Here is a 10,756-nt window from a genome sequence, read left to right as displayed (position 1 = left end):
CGTGAGGGCTGCCATGGATTTCGGCTTTTCCTGTCCTAGGTGCCTGGCAAGCCACTCGTCGCGGATGTTATGCTTGAAGGCTGCTAGGGCCTCTGCGTCCGGACAGTCGACTATCTGGTTCTTCTTTGTTAGGAACCGTGTCCAGAATTGTCTGGCTGATTCTTCTGGCTGCTAAATTATGTGGCTTAAGTCGTCGGCATCCGGCGGTCGCACGTAAGTGCCCTGGAATTTGTCGAGGAATGCGGCTTCCAGGTCCTCCCAAGAACCGATTGAGTCTGCTGGCAAGCTGTTAAGCCAATGTCGGGCCGGTCCTTTAAGTTTGAGCGGGAGGTACTTAATGGCGTGTAGATCATCGCCGCGTGCCATGTGGATGTGAAGGAGATAATCCTCGATCCATACCGCCGGGTCTGTTGTGCCATCGTATGACTCGATGTTTACGGGTTTGAAACCCTTTGGGATTCTATGATCCATTACTTCGTTCGTGAAGCATAGCGGGTGTGCGGCGCCTCTGTACTGGGCTATATCACGACGTAGCTCGGAAGAGCTATGTCTGTTGTGTTCGGCCCGGCCGGATTTGATGTATCCGGAGTGAAGACCATTGTCACATGCCGTAGGGCGCCTACGCGATCCGTAGATCGATCTTGTTTGTCTTGCCTTATCTTCCAGTATGTCTCGCAGGTCGGGCGCATTTTCCCGTGCCTTAGTTGTGCGACGTCGGGGCGTGGCTTGGGTGGAGGGCCGAGATGCCTCTCTGTCGCGGCCACGGGGTGGCCGGTCTGCCATGTCATGCGCTGGTGATGTAGGTGCTTCCTCCTCTGATTGGGGTAGCGGCCTGCGCTTCGGGTAACTTTTGGAGGGGCGTTCGAGTTCATACTCTTCGGCCGCAAGGACTTCAGTCCATCTGTCAGCTAGCAAATCTTGGGCAGCTCTAAGCTGTTGCTGCTTTTTCTTGAGGCTGCTTGCCGTGGCTAAAAGCCTGCGTTTAAAACGCTCTTGTTCGGCTGGGTCTGATGGTATGACGAATTCGTCGTCATCGAGGCTTGCCTCATCTTCGGAGGGAGGCATATAGTCGTCCTCGACCTCTTGGTCTGCCGCTCTCTCATGAGGGCTGGCTTCTCCATCTTCCTGTGCCGAATTTTGCTGAGGTGGGTGTTCTTCGGTGCTATCCGGGGTAATATTATCTCCCGTGCCGGAATCACCGTTTTTGCTTTGGCGGGATTTAGAGCGGCGCTGCTGACGCCGGCGCTGTGGCTGTTTCTTGGGGGCATCATCCCCTACTGTTCCCTCGCCATCTCCATCTTTTGGAGTATCCACCATATATATGCCATATGACGAGGTGGCCTTCCAGCGCCCTACAGGTGCTGGTTCTTGTTCGTCTCCTGCATTGTCGTCCATGCCGTCGATGTCTTCGGAGCTGAAGTCAAGTATGTCGGTTAAATCGTCAACAGTGGCTACAAAGTGGGTGGTGGGTGGGTTTTGAATTTCCTCACCGTCCGTATCCCACCCTTGCTGACCGTAGTGCGGCCAGGGCTCTCCTGATAAAGAGAGAGACTTAAGAGATTTCAGGATGTCGCCAAAAGGTGAATGCTGAAAGATGTCCGCGGCGGTGAACTCCATTACCGGCGCCCAATCGGATTCGATTGGTAGGGGCAGGGGCTCGAAGTTCGGAGAGGAATCCGGCTCCTCGGAGTCACGGGCCATGCGGAGTGTGGGGCTGGAGTTCGGCTCGATCGCCTCTGAGATCGCAGCCCCTGAGGCAGCGTCCAACCGCTGATCCTCGATCGGCGCAGTAGGTTCCGAATCAATGGTCGAAACCAATGCGTGTGCGGCCTCCAAGGCACTGTTCAGCGGCAGAGCTATATCATGCCCATCGAGACAGTGCGGCACGCTTGGCTGTGGCTCGAATCCGTCGAAGATCAAGTCCCCGCGGATGTCAGCCATGTAGTTTAGGCTTCCAAACCTGACCTGATGGCCAGGGGCGTAGCTTTCGATCTGCTCAAGGAGGCCAAGCGAATTGGCCCGCGGTGCAAAGCCGCCGAAGACGAAGATCTGTCCGGGGAGAAAAGTCTCCCCTGGACCGCGTTGTTGTTGAAGATCGAAGGAGTCATCGGGCCTAAAGGCGACGACGCAGAGGAACTCTCAATGAAAGCACCAATGTCGGTGTCAAAACCGGCGGATCTCGGGTAGGGGGTCCCGAACTGTGCGTCTAGGCCGGATGGTAACAGGAGACTGGGGACACTTTGTTTTACCCAGGTTCGGGCCCTCTCGATGGAGGTAAAACCCTACTCCTGCTTGATTAATATTGATGATATGGGTAGTACAAGAGTAGATCTACCACGAGATCAAGGAGGCTAAACCCTAGAAGCTAGCCTACGGTATGATTGTGTATGGAGTTGATCCTTCTACGGACTACAACCCTCCGGTTTATATAGACACCGGATAGGGTTAGGGTTACACAGAGTCGGTTACAATGGTAGGAGATCTTGAATATCGCATCGCCAAGCTTGCCTACCACGCCAAGGAAAGTCCCATTCGGACACGGGACGAAGTCTTCAATCTTGTATCTTCATAGTACAGGAGTCCGGCTGAAGGTATAGTCCGGCTATCCGAACACCCCCTAATCCAGGACTCCCTCATCCTACAAAGGAGGTAATAGCGCAGCGAACTAGGCAATTGGACTATGATGCTTTATCACTTTCACTTAGCCATAGGAGTTTGACAGTGCGGCTACTTATATAGCCCCTGGTGGCGCCTGCGCTTGCCCGAACTCGGGGCGCGTATGTGCCTGGCCGGGAAGCGGCCCTTCGTTAATGCGGAGGAATCCTAAAGATTCTGGTAAGTCATCGAGTGGTTGACCAGTCTCACGCTATATCATGACAGTCAGTTTTCGGCTTTCTCTACTGAGGTGCTCGCCTGGCCGAACCGGGGCACAATCGCAGTAGTTCTCCTGGTGCCGCCTTAGCCGATAGAGCGGAACGTAAGGTAGAAAAACACAGGAGCCGGGCAAACCCAACATTTGACCAAATACATGATTCGGGGCTGATGCATATAAGGTTAAACTCGCGACGCCGAACACTCCCTAAGGTATTCGGTCTTTATGAGGGCGGGCGAGATAACGCCCTTAGTAATAAGCCCCTACTGTCCAGGTACGCGCAAAAACTCTGACGTGGCCACATGCCAAAACGCCAGCCTCCTCCTTGGTTATACCAAGAAACCAGGGGATGTGTATCAACAAGAGACAGTAAAAAAGGTTTACACAGGGTCTTAATCTGAAAAGAATCCTTGGAACGGGTCCCTGCTGCACGTCTGCGCCTGTGTCTCCGTTGTGCCGTATCCTGGACGGGCGTAGCACGGTGTTCATCTGTAAAAGAGAGGAACTTAGTTAAAGAAAGATCGTGCCGAACATGAGTTATACTAAATAAACAAAGTATAAATCGAAATGGGTAAAACTGAGCTTTATTGTCTCTTGTTTTATATGCGTGGAGCCCCTAGTACAGGGGTATACGGCTATTAGGCCTTTATCAATTGTATGTTTATGCCGAACTCGTCTAGCCGTGTTCGTGGTCTTGACGACCTGTTTAGGTGCTTTGGCTGATGAAGCCGCTTTATTGTGGGGCTGTCAAGGCAGCCGCACTGTCTTCCGCGCGGGAGGAACACTCAATGTTTTCCCTTTAATGAGATGATGCCTCGTGGACCGGACATCTTAAGCGTAAGAGATGCATAATGCGGTATTGCGTTAAAGCAGGCGAAAGCTTCGCGTCCCAGCAGTGCTTGATAGCTACTTGAGAATGGGCCGATGTGGAAAGTTAGTTGTTCGCGACGGAAGTTATCGGGGAAGCCGAACATAACTTCTAGCCGGAGAGAACCCATGCAACGGGCATCCGAGCCTGGCGTTACCCCTTGAAAGGAGGTTTTGCTATGGCGAATTTTTGTTGGGTCTATCCCCATGTTGCGGATTGTGTCCTGGTATAACAGGTTTAGACCACTGCCGCCGTCCATCAGGACATTTGTAAAGTGGAGTCCGCCAATTATTGGATCTAATACCAAGGCAGTCCAGCCTGTGTTCCGGATACTTCTAGAGTAATCCTGATGGTTGAAGGTGATCGGTTTTAACAACCATTGGCGAGACTCCATTGGGATAGGCCGTATGGCGCGTATCTCTGTTGGCGCCATTCTGTTCGTCACGTGAAGTATGTTTACTGTTTTGACTTCTTGTGGGAAATCCTTTTGCTTCCTGGTGCTCTGCTTGTGGGGTTCGTCGTCGTCCTCACTTGGTGTGTCGAGCCCCTTGTGTTCGGCGTTGAGTTTGCCGGATTGCTTGAAAACCCAACAATCTCTGTGGGTATGGTTCACAGGCTTCCCGGGAGTACTGTGTATTTCACATATCTTGTCCAAGATTTTGTTCAAGTTGGATAGCTCGTCCCTGTTATCCTTGAGGGGCGGCTTTCTGTGATTCTGCCGCGAGCTTTTGAATCCGGCGTTGACCGTCGTGCTCTTTGGGCTATTTCCCTTATCCCGGCACCGGTCCTTGCTGCGTCGGGGTTTTCCATTTCCATCCCTAACTTCGGATGTACTTGGGTCGCTGGTTCTACATCTTGCCAACCAGCTGTCCTCTCCTGCGCTAAAGCGGGTCATGAGGCTTGTTAATGCAGCCATTGTTCTTGGCTTTTCTTGGCCGAGGTGTCTGGCGAGCCATTCGTCTCGAACGTTATGCTTAAAAGCTGCTAGGGCTTCGGCGTCCGGACAGTCGACTATCTGATTCTTTTTAGTAAGAAATCTGTTCCAGAATTTCCGGGCTGATTCTCCGGGTTGTTGAGTTATGTGACTGAGATCGTCTGCATCCGGAGGGCGGACATAGGTCCCTTGAAAATTTGCCCGGAAAGCATCCTCAAGCTCTTCCCAACTTCCAATGGTGTTTTCGGGAAGGCTTTTGAGCCAATGCCGGGCTGGCCCTTTAAGCTTGAGGGGTAAGTATTTTATGGCGTGGAGGTCATCTCCTCTGGCCATGTGTATGTGGAGGATATAATCCTCGATCCAGACCCCAGGGTCTGTTGTTCCGTCGTACGCCTCTATGTTTACGGGCTTGAATCCCGCTGGAAATTCATGGTCCAGCACCTCATCGGTGAAACATAGGGGGTGTGCGGTGATGGGTTTCGTAGTAATTTCAAAAAATTTCCTATGCTCGCGCAAGATCATAGTGATGTATATCAACGAGAGGGGGAGAGTGTGATCTACGTACCCTTGTAGATCGACAACGGAAGCGTTTGGTTGATGTAGTCGTACGTCTCCACGGCCCGACCGATCAAGCACCGAAACTACGGCACCTCCGAGTTCTAGCACACGTTCAGCTCGATGACGATCCCCGGACTCCGATCCAGCAAAGTGTCGGGGAAGAGTTCCGTCAGCACGACGGCGTGGTGACGATCTCGATGTACTACTGCAGCAGGGCTTCGCCTAAGCACCGCTACAATATTATCGAGGACTATGGTGGAAGGGGGCACAGCACACGGCTAAGAATATGATCACGTGGATCAACTTGTGTTTCTCTGGGGTGCCCCTGCCTCCGTATATAAAGGCTCAAGGGGGGGTGCAGCCGGCTTAGGAGAGGCGCGCCAGGAGGAGTCCTACTCCCTCTGGGAGTAGGATCCCCCCCAATCCTAGTTGGAATAGGATTCGCGGAGGGGGGAAAAGAGAGAGGAGGGCCGGTATAAAACCAAATGCTTTAATCACACTATCAAAGCATTTATTCCAACTCCGAGAGGCTTGCACCAGTCCATAAATGGACCGCTGGAGCTTGCACACTTTGTTAGCTCCCTTTGGATCGACAAAACCTTCCGGTTGCATCATATACAACTCTTCTTCCAGAAATCCATTCAGGAATGCAGTTTTGACATCCATCTGCCAAATTTCATAATCATAAAATGCGGCAATTACTAACATGATTCGGACAGACTTAAGCATCGCTACGGGTGAGAAGGTCTCATCGTAGTCAATCCCTTGAACTTGCCGAAACCCTTTTTGCGACAAGTCGAGCTTTGTAGACAGTAATATTACCGTCGGCGTCAGTCTTCTTCTTGAAGATCCATTTATTCTCAATTGCTTGCCGATCATTGGGCAAGTCAACCAAAGTCCACACTTTGTTCTCATACATGGATCCCATCTCAGATTTCATGGCTTCAAGCCATTTTGCGGAATCTGGGCTCACTATCGCTTCTTCATAGTTCGTAGGTTCATCATGATCTAGTAGCATGACTTCCAGAACATGATTACCGTACCACTCTGGTGCGGATCTTACTCTGGTTGATCTACGAGGTTCAGTAGTATCTTGTTCTGAAGTTTCATGATCATTATCATTAGCTTCCTCACTAATTGGTGTAGGTGTCACAGAAACAGTTTTCTGTGATGCACTACTTTCCAATAAGGGAGCAGGTACAGTTACCTCGTCAAGTTCTACTTTCCTCCCACTCACTTCTTTCGAGAGAAACTCCTTCTCTAGAAAGTTTCCGAACTTAGCAACAAAAGTCTTGCCTTCGGATCTATGATAGAAGGTGTATCCAATAGTCTCCTTTGGATATCCTATGAAGACACATTTCTCCGATTTGGGTTCGAGCTTATCAGGTTGAAGCTTTTTCACATAAGCATCGCAGCCCCAAACTTTCAGAAACGACAACTTTGGTTTCTTGCCAAACCATAGTTCATAAGGCGTCGTCTCAACGGATTTTGATGGTGCCCTATTTAACGTGAATGCGGCCGTCTCCAAAGCATAACCCCAAAACGATAGCGGTAAATCAGTAAGAGACATCATAGATCGCACCATATCTAGTAAAGTACGATTACGACGTTCGGACACACCATTACGCTGTGGTGTTCCGGGTGGCGTGAGTTGCGAAACTATTCCGCATTGTTTCAAATGTACACCAAACTAGTAACTCAAATATTCTCCTCCACGATCAGATCATAGAAACTTTATTTTCTTGTTACGATGATTTTCAACTTCACTCTGAAATTCTTTGAACTTTTCAAATGTCTCAGACTTATGTTTGATTAAGTAGATATACCCATATCTGCTTAAGTCATCTGTGAAGGTGAGAAAATAACGATATCCGCCACGAGCCTCAATATTTATCGGACCACATACATCTGTATGTATGATTTCCAACAAATCTGTTGCTCTCTCCATAGTACCGGAGAACGGTGTTTTAGTCATCTTGCCCATGAGGCACGGATCGCAAGTACCAAGTGATTCATAATCAAGTGGTTCCAAAAGTCCATCAGTATGGAGTTTCTTCATGCGCTTTACACCGATATGACCTAAACGGCAGTGCCACAAATAAGTTGCACTATCATTATCAACTCTGCATCTTTTGGTTTTAACATTATGAATATGTGTGTTACTACTATCGAGATTTAATAAGAATAGACCACTCTTCAAGGGTGCATGACCATAAAAGATATTACTCATATAAATAGAACAACCATTATTCTCTGATTTAAATGAATAACCGTCTCGCATCAAACAAGATCCAGATATAATGTTCATGCTTAACGCTGGCACCAAATAACAATTATTTAGGTCTAATATTAATCCCGGAGGTAGATGTAGAGGTAGCGTGCCGACTGCAATCACATCGACTTTGGAACCGTTTCCCACGCGCATCGTCACCTCGTCCTTAGCCAATCTTCGCTTAATCCGTAGTCCCTGTTTCGAGTTGCAAATATTAGCAACAGAACCAGTATCAAATACCCAGTTACTACTGCGAGCATTAGTAAGGTACACATCAATAACATGTATATCACATATACCTTTGTTCACCTTGCCATCCTTCTTATCCGCCAAATACTTGGGGCAGTTCCGCTTCCAGTGACCAGTCTGCTTGCAGTAGAAGCACTCAGTTTCAGGGTTAGGTCCAGACTTGGGTTTCTTCTCTTGAGCAGCAACTTGCTTGCTGTTCTTCTTGAAGTTCCCCTTCTTCTTCCCTTTGCCCTTTTTCTTGAAACTAGTGGTCTTGTTGACCATCAACACTTGATGCTCCTTTTTGATTTCTACCTCCGCAGCTTTCAGCATTGCGAAGAGCTCGGGAATAGTCTTATTCATCCCTTGCATATTATAGTTCATCATGAAGCTCTTGTAGCTTGGTGGCAGTGATTGGAGAATTCTGTCAATGACGCAATCATCTGGAAGATTAACTCCCATTTGAATCAAGTGATTATTATACCCAGACATTTTGAGTATATGCTCACTGACAGATCTGTTCTCCTCCATCTTGCAGCTATAGAACTTATTGGAGACTTCATATCTCTCAATCCGGGCATTTGCTTGAAATATTAACTTCAACTCCTGGAACATCTCATATGCTCCATGACGTTCAAAACGTCGTTGAAGTCCCAGTTCTAAGCCGTAAAGCATGGCACACTGAACTATCGAGTAGTCATCAGCTTTGCTCTGCCAGGCGTTCACAACATCTGGTGTTGCTCCAGCAGCAGGCCTGGCACCCAGCGGTGCTTCCAGGACGTAATTCTTCTGTGCAGCAATGAGGATAATCCTCAAGTTACGGACCCAGTCCGTGTAATTGCTACCATCATCTTTCAACTTTGCTTTCTCAAGGAACGCATTAAAATTCAACGGAACAACAACACGGGCTATTTATCTACAATCATAAACAAGCAAGATACTATCAGGTACTAAGTTCATGATAAATTTAGTTTCAATTAATCATATTACTTAAAGAACTCCCACTTAGATAGATATCCCTCTAATCCTCTAAGTGATTACGTGATCCAAATCAACTAAACCATGTCCGATCATCACGTGAGATGGAGTAGTTTCATTGGTGAACATCACTATGTTGATCATATCTACTATATGATTCATGCTCGACCTTTCGGTCTCCGTGTTCTGAGGCCATATCTGTATATTCTTGGCTCGTCAAGTATAACCTGAGTATTCCGCGTGTGCAACTGTTTTGCACCCGTTGTATTTGAACGTAGAGCCTATCACACCCGATCATCACGTGGTGTCTCAGCACGAAAAACTTTCACAACGGTGCATACTCAGGGAGAACACTTCTTGATAATTTAGTGAGAGATCATCTTATAATGCTACCGTCAATCAAAGCAAGATAAGATGCATAAAAGATAAACATCACATGCAATCAATATAAGTGATATGATATGGCCATCATCATCTTGTGCTTGTGATCTCCATCTCCGAAGCACCGTCATGATCACCATCGTCACCGGCGCGACACTTTGATCTCCATCGTAGCATCGTTGTCGTCTCGCCAATCTTATGCTTCCACGACTATCGCTACCGCTTAGTGATAAAGTAAAGCATTATAGCGCGATTGCATTGCATACAATAAAGCGACAACCATATGGCTCCTGCCAGTTGCCGATAACTCGGTTACAAAACATGATCATCTCATACAATAAAATTTAGCATCATGTCTTGACCATATCACATCACAACATGCCCTGCAAAAACAAGTTAGACGTCCTCTACTTTGTTGTTGCATGTTTTACGTGGCTGCTACGGGCTTAAGCAAGAACCAATCTTACCTACGCATCAAAAACCACAACGATAGTTTGTCAAGTTGGTGCTGTTTTAACCTTCGCAAGGACCGGGCGTAGCCATACTCAGTTCAACTAAAGTTGGAGAAACTGTCACCCGCAAGCCACCTATGTGCAAAGCACGTCGGGAGAACCGGTCTCGCGTAAGCGTACGTGTAATGTCGGTCCGGGCCGCTTCGTCCAACAATACCGCCGAACCAAAGTATGACATGCTGGTAAGCAGTATGACTTATATCGCCCACAACTCACTTGTGTTCTACTCGTGCATATAACATCAACGTATAAAACCTAGGCTCGGATGCCACTGATGGGTTTCTTAGTAATTTCAAAAAATTTCCTACGCTCACGCAAGATCATAGTGATGTATAGCAACGAGAGGGGGAGAGTGTGATCTACGTACCCTTGTAGATCGAGAACGGAAGCATTTGGTTGATGTAGTCGTACGTCTCCACGGCCCAACTGATCAAGCACCGAAACTACGGCACGTCTGAGTTCTAGCACACGTTCAGCTCGATGACGACCCCCGGACTCCGATCCAGCAAAGTGTCGGGGAAGAGTTCCGTTAGCACGACGGCGTGGTGACGATCTTGATGTAATACTGCAGCAAGGCTTCGCCTAAGCACCGCTACAATATTATCGAGGACTATGGTGGAAGGGGGCACCACACACGGCTAAGAATATGAGCACGTGGATCAACTTGTGTTTCTCTGGGGTGCCCCTGCCTCCGTATATAAAGGCTCAAGGGGGGGGGGGGGGGTGCGGCCGGCCTAGGAGAGGCGCGCCAGGAGGAGTCCTACTCCCTCTGGGAGTAGGATTCCCCCCCCCCCAATCCTAGTTGGAATAGGATTCGCGGAGGGGGGAAAAGAGAGAGGAGGGCCGGCCCCCTCTCCTTGTCCTATTCAGACCAAGGGAGGGGAGGGGTGCGCGGCCCATCTTGGGCTGCCCCTTCTCTTTTCCACTAAGGCCCACTTAGGCCCATATAGCTCCCGGGGGGTTCCGGTAACCTCCCGGTACTCCGGTAAAATCCCGATTTCACCCGGAACACTTCCGATATCCAAACATAGGCTTCCAATATATCAATCTTTATGTCTCGACCATTTCGAGACTCCTCGTCATGTCCGTGATCACATCCGGGACTCCGAACAACCTTCGGTACATCAAAATGCATAAACTCATAATATAACTG

This window comes from Triticum urartu, chromosome 4 (genome assembly GCF_003073215.2).
Source record: "Triticum urartu cultivar G1812 chromosome 4, Tu2.1, whole genome shotgun sequence".
NCBI classification, from domain to species: Eukaryota; Viridiplantae; Streptophyta; class Magnoliopsida; order Poales; family Poaceae; genus Triticum; species Triticum urartu.
Note: the sequence above shows the minus strand (reverse complement) of the source record.